This window comes from Pelobates fuscus, chromosome 7, assembly GCF_036172605.1.
Source record: "Pelobates fuscus isolate aPelFus1 chromosome 7, aPelFus1.pri, whole genome shotgun sequence".
Lineage (NCBI taxonomy): Eukaryota > Metazoa > Chordata > Amphibia > Anura > Pelobatidae > Pelobates > Pelobates fuscus.
The window spans coordinates 31,498,802-31,512,846 of NC_086323.1; the positions used below are offsets into that span (position 1 = coordinate 31,498,802).

A 14,045-nucleotide genomic window follows, 5' to 3' on the forward strand; every position below is an offset into this window, starting at 1 on the left:
ATATGCTTACAATGTGTTTTAGTTCAGGTAAATCGAAATCTCTGAAGAATTATCACTTCATGGTTTTATCTTACTCAGCTGAGTCCACTTGACCAAAGTTAATCCTTGATTTTTTAACGTCTAGTGAAGTATCACAACACTCTCCATCTATGTCCTAAAGTCCGACTAGTCTCACCAAGGTTGAATCGGAATAATCCCTTCACTTGACCTTAGTACGTCTTTGGATGCTTTAATTGTTTGATGTGTAGTAAATGCCATTTTCTAGATCCAAGGTTCTGTGATCTAACTGTGTTTATTGAACATTTCGATTGACAAGCTGCTGTTAATGATAACACATCTCACAATACAAGCATTTCATCAAAGGACTGCGAACGGGAGGCTTTTTTGGGTGCTTTCCAGCTCTGTACGTGTGGGATTTCACTAAAGCGCATTGATTTTAATTTTAATTTTTTTGGAACTGAGAAAATGCTGCAGTACTTAAAAAGGTGGTAAACATTTTGACAAGGTGAACTACAAAGACAAAATACAGCTCTTGTCAAGTGAATCCCTCACTGACGCATTTTTCCCAACAATTATTTTTCCCAAATGTTTTTTTTTGCATTCATTTCTCATGAAGCTTAAATACTTTAGATGTTACCCATCACTTTTATACACTGATCTGCTCAACTGATACACCTCCACTGCAGAGACATACCTAGGTACCATGAGTGGCAACAATCAGTCTTGAGTGATGCTTCCCTTAATCCTAAACCAAGCCTCTCAAGCGGGACAGCTCTGATTTCCTGTCCCGCCATCCCAGTTTTGTTCCCTATTGTCTCGCATCTGTGGGACAACAGGGAACTGTGCTTTGGTAGCACAGTGGAAGGGCATCATTAGATGCACTCACTCTGTGCAGCAGACTCTACCTGCATAGTCCTTTATGTATCAGGCTGTTGGGAGGCTGTCTGTGAGCTTGGCATCCTGGCATGCCAGGTTCACACATTTCCATCAGATGGCAGACCCGCCTACTTTCAAGGAAGGCGTACCAATTATGGGCATCGTCACTGACACAAGTTGCGTCACTGACGCAGGTTGCGTCTCTGACAACAAACCTTAGGAAGACCCCCTTCCTCCTGTCCCGGTTCCTCCAGAGGCAAAGTTGGATAAATACCCTCTAATCCTTAGAGGTGATACTAAAAATGGAAGCATTATGAATTATTAAATGCAGTGTAACTCCCATCATATTCAATATTTTAAACTCACCCTTATGATGCCTCTTCCAGATCTTCAAACTGCTAACATTCTCTTACGGTTCATGTATCTGAGGATCGACAGAATGCATAGCCCTCCATTGCCCGTGAACTGTGCCCAATTTCCAATGATTGCATTAGAATGGTTAAACTTTGCTAACTTCCTTTCAAGACATTGAGCTGCGATAATGTCCTGTTCGCACTAGTGGAGCATCGTAAATAAGCCACTATTAGACTAATAATGATTAAGAATCCCATTAGCTAATTTCTCTGACCTTGAGATGGGTGGTACTTTTACTGTCAGGCCTGTGATTCATTCCTCCGGTTACTGAATTTAGAAAGCAAATTGTGTATAATACCATGTATTGCACTGTGCACCCAATGCTCTGTTATTATTCCCTATTAAATCCTATTTTTGTCCATCCATTTCAAAGCCTTCCTGTAACCTTGCCAGAAGATTATCAGATTCATGCTTATCTTCTCTTTTCAACATCTAACACAAAGATAGGCTTCTTTTAACTGCCAGTCTCTACAACTCCAATCACTTTAGGCAGCCTGTAGTGCTTTGCCTGGCTAATACTCTAAGAAGGGTTGCCATTTTCCTGGCAGAGCTGGAGCGATAGGACGCATTTTAGTCAGTAGCCGTTGTCTCTTTCCTTTTAAAAGGTTCACAGGGTTATTCACAAAAAACTTGATTTTTTCATGAACAAAATCAGGTGAAAATTACCGAATTTGGTCGGCCCGAGTGAATCTGCAGTAATTGCCTGGATGCATTCGGTGTTCGGATTAAAATTAATGCCTTGGCATGCGATTTCTATTTAATGTAAGGATTTGGAAGATTCACAATGTTCACCAATGTTAATGAGATTCAGAGCTGAATGCACTCTGCTCATAATTTTTTAATTATTATTTTTTAAAGATACAGTTGCATGGCCTGATAATACATTTGGTCATATTTATCAAGACAAATACGCAAACTTTCCAACATCAGGAGGTATACATGCAGGAATGGAGGTGGCATGGGAAAGCCATGAGCGTTGTAGGTATCACTGGTGAAACCATAGAGGGTGGGCTGCACAGAAAATGGGACAAAAATGAATGCATGTACTCCAGACTGACTGGGAAGCCTTGTTAGCCATCCCTATTCCGGGTAACCTATACACAGAGGACTGTTGAGGTCCTCTTATATGGGCCACATTTCCTAAATATATTCTGCACCATTGCTGCTGGATTTTCTGAGGAGTTTGTTGGTATCCCTAGAAATGGGATACAAGAAAACAAAAGTGTGAGAGTCCCACTGAATGCTATAGACCAATCATCATGGATACATATAGGATGTATTTTAATATTTAACATTCTAGAATAGCACTAGAATTCTAGAATAACACTGTGTCATGTTTATCAGGCAAAAACTGAAAGAATTCTTGAAAAACCAACATGGAAACCAATGGCATAATGCTGCCCCAACGATAGCAATTTGCCACAGAATTTGTCCTGGGGTTTAAAACCCCGCTCACAATCCATAACAGAATCCATGTCATTCCTGTTGCTATGGCAGTAGATTTTATCCAGAATCCACAAGCTAAACGATAATTTATATGTCACAATCGGTTACGCAAAGGATTACAAGATGTGTAAGGTGGCCGTGATTACAGACATCTTCCTAACAGATATTGCAAGGTCAAACATCACCAATTTTTTTTTTTTAAATGCTAGAAATAAATAAATAAATTAGATTAAAAAAAAAAAATAGGTAAAAAAAACATAACATTTTCACTGTTTATTTTTTTCCTTCGACATGAATATCTAGTGACGATGACATGGTTCCATTTGTTCCATTTGTTTTATCTGTCACCTGCCTTGATGGTCGGAATAATTTGCTCTTGTCTGCTGATATCATGTGAGAAGATGTTTAAATTACTTGTGCAAGTTCCTTTTCGGGGATGTGACACTCATGCCATGGAAAATGTCAACTGAGAGATAAGCAAATCTTTTAGGGAAGTCGCAAAGAATGTAGAACAGATGCTGCAAGTCGTAGGAAAGGTCAATCTGTGAAAGCTCTCTGCTGTGAATCGTGAGTCGCAGGCTCCAAGATGAGGAATCAGGCGAGCAGTTGATGTCACAGAACCACTTGCTCTTCATATTGTAGAAAAAACAAGAAATATTGACATGTGCAGAATCCCTATGTGTTTTCGTGTGTGATGATGACATTAGAGCACTGCTTTGTCCTTAATTAAATACTTAGTTTTATAAACTGCATTTGAACCATATTTTAGAGTGTAATTTTGCTTAAAAAAAACGGAGCTGTTACATAGATAGATCTTCGGCTTACAAAGATACATTCTTCATGACAAATTCATAATGACTGCATTGCAATTTCAGTGAAATTCCAAAGCAATCCAATGGTATAGATAAGACCAAGCAAGGACCCGTTGGTGAAAATAACCGGCTCTATTGAGCATGACGCTCAATAGATGACTATGGTATTTTGTTGCACAAGCATGAAATGACCTTTGTCTTCCACAGACTTGAGATCTTGCAGAATCGTCAATAGATCCTGTTTTGTACTCTTGCCCGTGGAAGAGAGTATAATAGTTGTAACGGCTCCTGGCAGGTGAAGGGAGCTGAAGATAAGGAAGAAAATGTTGGCGTTGATGGTGTTTGTCTCCAGAGAAGAACTTTGTAGATATATGCAAAGATTCCATAAGTGACAGCTCTCACTAAAACAAAGAAATAATAATAAAAAATGTAATCTCATGGAACCCCAATAATACCTGGCAAGGGCCTCGCAATGAGTGGTCCCCATCTCTTCCTTCACAACGTGGGATGCAGGTTGAAGGGTAATTATTCAGGGGCCAGGAAATGGGCAGACTCCTAATACTAATAAAAAGACCAAAATTGGTCAGGAGATACCAGCCTTTTGGCTCAGGAAGTCTACCTCTCCATAAGGAAGTAAACTTATTTAATACCCAAAAAGGTCAGGAAAGGAGACATGTGCAAAGAACTTTAGTTTTTTTATGGCAAATTCTACCTAACATGACATTTTTTTTTTACAATGCTGTTCTAATTTTTTTTTTTAAATCTCTTTTTGTATGATTTTTAGAATTTTTATGTTGTTTTTTTTTGCATTTTTTGTGGCCAAAGAAAAAAGAATATTTAAGGTAGACCAGTGGTAGTCAACCTTTTTTTACCTACCGCCCACTAATGCATCTTTTTGGTTGAAAAAATGTCCTTACCGCCCACCAGTTTTCGCGCAAATGCAGAATATTTTTTAGAAAGGAGGGTGTTTTACAAAAAATAAATGTACGTACATTTATCTTTTTATTTCTACTTAATGCAGGTTTATAAGGTGTTTAACTTTATAAAGTTTAATGAGAAAACAATAAAGTAAATTGGAATTACCTTTACTAGTGGTTAATGAGATCCTTGAGGTTGATGCTGCGAGACTAAATATTTGATATCTGGTTCGATTTTCGTAAGGAACAAACGAAGGTCTCTTTCAGTGATATTCAGACGACTTCTCTGTTTGCGCATAATATGATTTCTCATTTGTGCGTCAGCTCATCTCCTCTCCCTCCTCAATTCCCCTCCCCACCTTTTTTTTCCCCTTTTTTCAATTTTTTAACATTCCTTGTAGCAATGCCCAGTAGGAAGGCTGAGCTAGGTAGCCCACTTACTATATAGTCCACTATAACAGACAGACACACGTACAAGACACACGTACAAGACACACATACAAGACACACATACAAACACACATACAGACACACATACAGACACACATACAGACACACACGACACATACATACACACACACACACACATACACACATACACACACATACAGACACACATACAGACACACATACACAAATACAGACACATACATACACACACACGACACATACGACACATACATACACACACACACGACACACATACAGACACACATACACAAATACAGACACATAGATACACACACACACGACACATACATACACACGACACATACATACACACACACACGACACATACAGACACACACACGACACACATACATACATACACACGACACATACAGGAACACAGACAGACACACATACACACAAGACACATACATACAGACACACACACACACACAAGACACACATACCAACAGACAGTCACACATACATACACACACAAGACACACACACATATACAGACACACACACACACACACAAGACATACATACAAAGACACACACACACACATTATATTTAAGTCACCCTCCTGTTTCCTACCCAGTCGCAGGGGTACCGCCGGCTCGCACCCGCCCGCCCGGTCGTCAGGTCGTCAGGTCGTCAAAACCTGGAAATCCCTACCGCCCACCTGAAATCCTAAAACGCCCACTAGTGGGCGGTAGGGACCAGGTTGACGACCCATGAGGTAGACCATCTTCAATCAAGACATTAACAGGTAACAATTAAGGTTTGTTTGTTTTTTACAGATTGTTTTTAAATACATTTGCCTCATCTTCACTTTTAAATGTTTGTGAGAGGGAGCAGTAGACAGATACATTAGAGAAGTTTTCTGTGGGACCCCTAGCCACCCAGGGGGGGCTTTAATATGGAGTTCCATTTTGTTTATTTAATTATTCTAATAAAAGAGAAAAACAATCAGTTTGAGTGTGAGGGAGACAACTGGCTCTTTCTATGATGTACAAAGAGTTTGAAATTGTTTACTTTACTTTGTATAATTTTGTCTACATGCAGATAAACTTTGTAGTTTAGAAACAGACCTTACTCACCATTGTTAGCGATAGCCATTTTGGTGAATAGCAGCCATGTAACTTGGAATCAACATTGGAAACAAACCCAAAAGGTGTTAAATCAGTTGTGCGACAACTTGGTTGTAGCCTAATTTAATTAAAAAAAAATGTTTAAATCTTTGAAGTCCAGATTCTCCTTGAAGTAGTCTACCTATGTCTAAGGACCTGTACGTCTGAAACGCATTAGGTGTTTCATGTGACCTTTCCCTCAGTTTGTTACTTTTTGTTTTGTGCCGATTAAACCTCCTGTGGACTTTGAGCGCATGCAGTGGCGTTATTTCTATTTCTTGTTATTGTTTTAGAATTTAGAATACCTCCAGATAAAAATTCTGCAGTTTTTTACTATTTGAAAACTTGGGTTCTAATAGGTTTCTCTTGTTGAAATTAAGTTGTAGTGGTGATATTGATCCTTCCTGTTGATTCCTCACTGAAGTTGCATTGTTTTGCTTGACATCAATAATAATACGAATGTATCTGACGAGGAATGAAACATCGTCTTTTGCTATGTTTTCAAGTATACCCAAGGATCTCAATGTAATTCTTTCTGATTCTCCGGTTTGTCCTCTTTGTTTGGCGTTTTGTTCCAATGAAGAGGTGTATCGTTTGGTCTCTTAACACAAAGAGATCAGCGTATTAGTGCCCTGCCCTGTTCTTGCTTCGGTTAGTACAATATTCAGAGCATATGTTCACTAAAACGTCTGGCTAGGATACATTCTTCTTTAATGATCTACTGGACATCGAGAAGACTACGCATTTAACATCCTTGTTTTCTTGCACGTAAACGCAGACGTTAGAGACAAACCGTTTGTAATTCTCAAACCAAGAGAGGATTACATCTAACCGCATTGGGTTCACATATTTAAGCATTTTATTCCTCTTCCACAAAATGTTTTTGTTTGTTTTTTTTTTTTATCCATCTTCTGTTTAGACAGCTGTTTTTGTTCTATGTATTTTTTTTCCCTTGCATAGGAATTAGCTTTTTAAAAGTTGCCTTTTTTTTAACTTGGACCCAAACATCAATCTGTGTAATGAGGCTGTTTCTTACGTCAAAAAAACTAATGGCACACCTTTTCTATCTTCTATTAAATGCACATTTCCCCTTTTTTTTATAATAACAGCTATCGCTTGTACATGTTTTATATTCCTAAGTGCTCGTTTTTTTCAGTGTTTTTTCTTATTTTCTTGGCAGATTAAATACACAAGTTAGTACAATCCAAATGCAAAATGATAGGAAGCAGTAAATATGGAATGTGACTAACTAAAAAAACCATACGTCTTTGCCAAGCAATATCTAGGCCTGTCCTTACATTTTAGACAATAGAACACAAGGCTTGTATTACTGTGCGTTCCACCAAATCATCAGAAACAAAATGTAAATTACTAGCACTCCTTATTTTCCACTCCTTATTTTCCAGTCCTCCATTTGGTGACAAGGCTTGTTCAAGGTGTTGTCAGAAAACCATAATATAAAGTTTAGCTTTCATGGTACACACAGCTTGGATTTAAAAAGGCTCATTTAAAAATGATTTATCCATTGTATTAGGAAAACTGCTACTAATTATATAGATTTTGTAATCAACAAGTATGTACACTGATCAGCCACAACATTAAAACCACCTGTCTAATATTGTGTAGGTCCCCCTCATGCTGCCAAAACAGCTCTGATGTGCCGAGGCATGGACTCCACAAGACCTCTGGCACCAAGACATTAGCAGCAGATCCTTCAAGTCCTGCAAGCTGTGAGGTGGGGCCTCCGCAGATCGGATTGTTGTTTCAGCACATCCCACAGATGATCAATCATATTGAGATATGAGGAATTTGGAGGCCAAGGTAAACTTTGTCATGTTCCTCAAGCCATTCCTGAACATTTTTTGCAGTGTGACTGGGTACATTATCCTGCTGAAAGCGGTCACTGCCATCATGGAACACCATTTCCATGAAGGGGTGTACGTAGTCTGCAACAATCTCTATGTATGTGGTACATGTCAAAGTGACATCCACATGATCCACACCCAAGATTTCAGTGCAGAACATTGCCCAGCGCATAAAACTGTCTCTGCCGACCTGCCTTCTTACCATGGTGCATCCTGCTGCCATCCCAAATAAATAACACACACACCCAACCATCTATCTGATCTAACAGAAAACATTCATCAGACGAGGCAACCTTCTTCCATTGCTCTACGGTCCAGTTCTGATGCTCACCTCTTCGACGGTGGACAGGGGTCATCATGGGCACTCTGGACAGTGTGCATCTATGCAGCTCCGTAAGCAGTAAAATGCTCTGTGTGTTGTAAAACCTTTCTGTCATGGCCATCATAAAGTTACAGTAGTTCTTCTGTGTGAATGAACCTGATGGTCTAGCTTTTGCTCCTTACGTGCATCAATGAGCCATGTGCGCATATGACCCTGACGCCAGTTCACTGATTGTCCTACCTTGCACCACTTTTGGTAGTTACTAACCCCTGCATACTGGGAACACCCTTCAAAACATGCCGTTTTGGAGATGCTCTGATCCAATTGTCTAGCCATGACTATTTGGTCCTTGTCAAAGTCACTCAGATCTTTTTGCTTGCCCATTTTTTCTGCTTGCAACGCATGAAATTCAAGAACTAATTGTCCACTTGTTGCCCTTGACAGGTGCCATTGTAACAATATGATCAATGTTATTCATGTTTACCTGTCAGTGCTTTCTTAATGTTATGGCTGATCAGTGTAGTTCTACCCCTCTCCTGTCAAACTATTTTCAACACAGAAGCTGAGGACTGAGTGATGGAGAGAGCAGGATTACCAGGTACTTATACTCTCTAACAAAGCAACTACAATTCGCTAGTTGCTGTGATATTGCTCTTCTGAGTCTCTCTCATGCTGGTGTATATATAAATGGATTGACATATATCACTGTATTCTCATGCCAATGGATTGTCGAATAAGCCAGAGTATTGTCAATGGCATCATGGAGGATTATTGACCTTTTTAAGGAAGTGTTTCTGATCATGGCCAAGTGAGTGCAGAGGGTGAGTGTTACATTACTTCATACCACTGTGAGTATTAAAGAGACATGCATCATTGGACAATTATTTTTTTAAACCAGCAAGCAAACAATTTAAACAAATATACAAACCAAATTAATGCAAGGAAAACTTTAATAGGTATGTAATGAACATTTATAAACTTGGTCAGATTGCATTGTTGGGCACACCTCTCAGCTATGGGAGTTTGTTCAGCCTATGCCCCTCTTACCTGCCCATCTCAGTTTTAGAACAGTCTACTAGTGAGAGAAAAAATAATTGTGCAGCAAAACCGTTGTCACCTCTTTTACTGTTACTTCACCTCTGTCAGGATGTAGCAAAGTAACAGGATCTTCCCACTGCACATGTGTACATCTGTCAGGCACTCCTAATGTACTTTTAAAGTCTATATGCAAACTTTCTAGGCTGGCTCATGCCGCTGGCGGAGGGGGAGTTACATCTTGTCAGGATCGGGACAGGGATCCAACACGCAGAATACAAACAGGAGATAGGTACGTATACCGGACCTTAGAATGGCCGGACTAACGTAAGGAGAAAGCAAAGAATGGTCAGAGACAAGCAGAGGTCGAGGGAACGAGAGAACAGGTAAGCGAGAGACGAGCCGAGGTCAAAGGACACGAGAGATAAGCAGGAACGAAAGTACAAGCCGAGTCAGAACCAAATAGACAATAGTAATAAGAGCACTGAGTGACCAGACAAGCTAGAACCACGACAGGGCAATGAACCATTACACACATCCCTCTTTTATACCTTGGTTCTTTAATTGATGACTCCGCCCTTGCCGAGCCCTGATTCGTTATTCAGAACTAGATTGACAGGTCGGGATGTGATTGCCGTCATGACGTCGGCTCCTGAGCGCCGCGTCATAAAAGGAAGCGGGGCTATCGCGGCCGGCGTGTGAACGGCTATGAGAGCTGTGAGGATTGGGTGAATCAGCCCCCCTGAGAGGACGGCCATTTGAAAGTCTAACCTCCTCCGAGGTAGAGACTTCAGGTACCCTGACACATCTCCAACAGCGAAGGTGTTAATCTCTGTAAGTGCAGCGTTTCAAAGCGAAATATTGCACATACAAAATCTAGTTACCATGACCACTCCAAAACACTGAAGTGGTTATGGTAATTGGAGTAATCTTTTATCCACTGACTTGCAAAATTTAGACATAAATAACTGTGTTGGCAATGATATCCAAGGTAGCCAATTAAATAAAATAAATAAACTATTTACACAAGGATGTGTTCATTTGATCAAACATGTGTTGCTTATGTAATTTAAATTATTTCTCTTATTATGTCCCCCTTATTGCTGCTAGGTAGAGGGGGAAAAAATGGCATTTGTCCAAAAATCCAATTAAATCCTATGACAAGATGTGCGAGTCACCCTCATTGGCTGCCTAGTAGCCATGTCGAGGGGGGAATCAAATTACAGGGGTAGAACCTTGCGCCCCACCATGTGAAATCTTCACTAGCCACCACTGCTGAAAAATATATTTTTTTATATTACCTAATATATGATTTTTCTATTTTGTCACGTAAGAGGCCTTTTTTCATTATTCCGAAAAAAAAATGGCCACGGTTCAATTAATGTTTAATAAGCGATACAATTCCGTGTAACTGAATATTTCTGAGCTGCAAATAGATTTTAGTTACAAAACCACAATAAGAAAGATTATGTTTTTCAAGGGAACGCATAAAAAAGTTATTGAGGTAAATTACAAGAATGAAAATGTGAATTCCCACCGATTTAATATAGTTACAGTTGTTATGTGTGTACTTACGTGATCAATACAAAATGTGTTTTTATTGGAGCTCTGTTGAAACCAGGCTGTTTCTATGAGGAATGTATTCATTTTAACTTGTGGACAAACATTATGTACAACCTTAGGCTTAAGAAAGTTTAAATATAGAGTATTTATTGAAAACATAAAATTTCACAAAAGCCCAAAGCACATATGTTTCATGATTTGTAGAAAGGTCTGTACTTTTCCATTACACTTGTTTATTTAAAACTTTCTAAAAATAAACAGTGTCTCGCAAATAAATAGAGAAAATTACACCAACATTGCAAACTAATAAAAGGACAAGACTTTTTTTCCTCGCATATATTCATCTTTTGTCTTCAGAAAAACGACCCCATTATAGTGAAAAATCCAGAAAAAATATAAAAAATTATTGGTAAACAAAGGAACACTCTTTTTGACTTTTTTGAGTCCCAAAAATATGTTAATAAGCCAAATATAAAGTGGAATAAACACACCCAGAAGATAATCCTTTAGGGGGGCCTACATGACCATCTTGGCCTCCAAGTACAGCCAAGTACAAACCACCAGACTGATGTAACTCGCCAGATAGCAGCCATGTCTGCACCTGAGGTCTTCTGTGACCAGCACACAGGTGGCCGATATCCCACGGCTGTACGTGTATGCAACTATAGGAAGAGCCCCGTAAGCCAAATATAAAGTGGAATAAACACACCCAGAAGATAATCCTTTAGGGGGGCCTACATGACCATCTTGGCCTCCAAGTACAGCCAAGTACAAACCACCAGACTGATGTAACTCGCCAGATAGCAGCCATGTCTGCACCTGAGGTCTTCTGTGACCAGCACACAGGTGGCCGATATCCCACGGCTGTACGTGTATGCAACTATAGGAAGAGCCCCGTTACCCCCCACCACCACTCCTTTGGACCGGTGGGGGTCATCCCGGTCCCCACTGAGACAGTCTATTTCTCTACTCATGACAGTAATCCTGTGGCCCTCGGAGCCATGGTGGCCACCGTATCGGATCTCCATCAATGCTGAATGGGCCTGGTGGGTCAGGGATGGAGAGTACTCTCTCTTGTGAAATTTGATGTCATCTGACAGGGGTTCTGGCTTACTATTGCTTGCAGATCCCTCATACTTAACCCTCCTGCGGCACAGCCAAACCAGAGTGATGCCTTGGCTGCTCGTTCCTCTTCTGGGCTGGGGGCACCCCTGGAAGTGCCTCCATTTAGCTGTCTGTTTACCCAGGGATTGATCTGGAATTGGGTGCACCTGCAGGGCCCACAATCCTACCATCTTTGTATAGGGGATACATGACATACGGCACAGGCTCCAATTCAGGCCTGGGGTCGAAGTAACGAGACGCTGTTGTCCTGCGGGTCGGGGAGCAACCAGCAAGGGGTAAACCCAGCGATACCCACCAAGCATGGTGACAAAGAGAAGGGTCATCTCCCTAGCACGGGGAGAGATTTTCTGCCGTGGTCCATTGGGGTGTTGGGTGAATTGAATTGTTGGCTACATGACACAACCACAGCTTTTAGTTAGTCACTACTGCAAAGTAAACACTGCAAACACGCTCATGTCTTCAAATTGCCTTTGTTTCCTAATGCATACCCAGTGGGACTGATAGTTTAGTGTTTTTGGTATTAACTTCAGCTTTTAGATTAAGAATATGTGCAACTGACAAAAGACACCCTTTGAGCTTGCTTACTTATCATATGCATGATCCCATTCAGTGTCTATGTATTGCTTGTTTTAAACAGGCTCAGTGCTGCACCTGATATTTGACAATTTATGTCGGGACGCTTTGCCATTCTCTTTTTATAGACCAAGATTGTTTCATATTACGTGTAAAAATTTGCAGTTTCATTCCATGCAATGTTATGGTCTCTCTTGAGTTCTTTCTTTCACTATTGTGGCATTGCAAACATGTTTGTCAACTTTTGCATAACAAAAATAAATAATAAGAATAAATAATTTAAAAAAAAAAGATAATTTTGTACTGGGATTCACACTCAGGTGGTCCTAAAAAAATGTATTTGTGCCAAAAAAAAAACAAAACCTATGACAGACCATATCCTGGGAGGTGCGGATTGTGAGCGCAAATTTAAATGTCTGCTACTGTGTGTGGGACCAGTCTAATAGGTCATAGGTCAGGTCCGATAATGGGGATGTGTGGAACAGCCAGGTGCTGTGTAGATAGGTGGGGAGTTCTGCTTCAGGCTCTGTCCCCCTCAGGTAAATCCAGCCTCTTCTCGTTATGTAAGAAATTAGGTAAAAATGTCAAAGACTTACAAAATAATTTGACTACTTACAATAGGAGGATTCTGGGGCACTCGTTGCACCATAACCACTAAACAAATCCATAGTGGTTATTAAGCTTAAAGTGTTCCATAAGCCCCGACATAAAACATTTAGAATTAATCTTTCTGTGTCTCAAGCATGTTCTCTAAATCTCAAATAACCTGGTGTACGGTCCCATTCATTTGAATGTGCTTTGTTTTAAGGAGTGCCCCAACAAACACATTAATTTTAACTAACATAAATAACAAGAAACAGCCCCATTCAATTAAAACAACAGATTTGTAAAATCTGTATATCTTCTGTGTGATTATCTCTGTCATTGTGTTCTGTTCAAAATAATCTCCAATTTATTTTAATCTGTTTTTTTTTTGTGATAAACACTTTTTAAATGTTGCTAAACATGTTATGGTGCTTTACTTGCTAGACTGTACGCTAAATGGCAATATCCTTAATCCCTTTGGCATCGACATGTTTATATCCGTACTACAATCTGCTACCGCATTCACAATTAGAATTGCTCAGCCATGGAGAATGTATAGAAAGGGGGACAAGGAGATTCCTACCATGGCAATTGATTACATTATTGTAAATATAGGACATTGTAAAAAGTTATACTTTTAAACCTGTATTTTTAGGTAGAAATTAGCTGCTAATTCATAAAATGCAGAACGTGTTTGTTTGCTTGTATGAATTAAAATACACTTTCTTAATGATTCAAAAATCAATGGATATTCAGGTTTTATAAAAAATGTTGCTGGGTGCACGCCCTCGTTAAATATTTTAGAATAATATTAAAATAATAATAAAAAATAATATAACATTAATATAATAATTAGATAATAATAATGTAATACAATAATTGATGTTAGTATTACTGTGTTGACATTAATGGTGATGATACCAGGGTT

At 39.5% G+C, this 14,045-nt stretch overlaps 1 protein-coding gene across 1 annotated transcript in view; it reads left to right on the top strand.

Annotated features, from left to right (window-relative positions):
• Window positions 1-14,045, top strand: part of PDE4B (phosphodiesterase 4B) — a 346,805-nt gene that overhangs the window by 90,504 nt on the left and 242,256 nt on the right. The window lies entirely within an intron of this gene.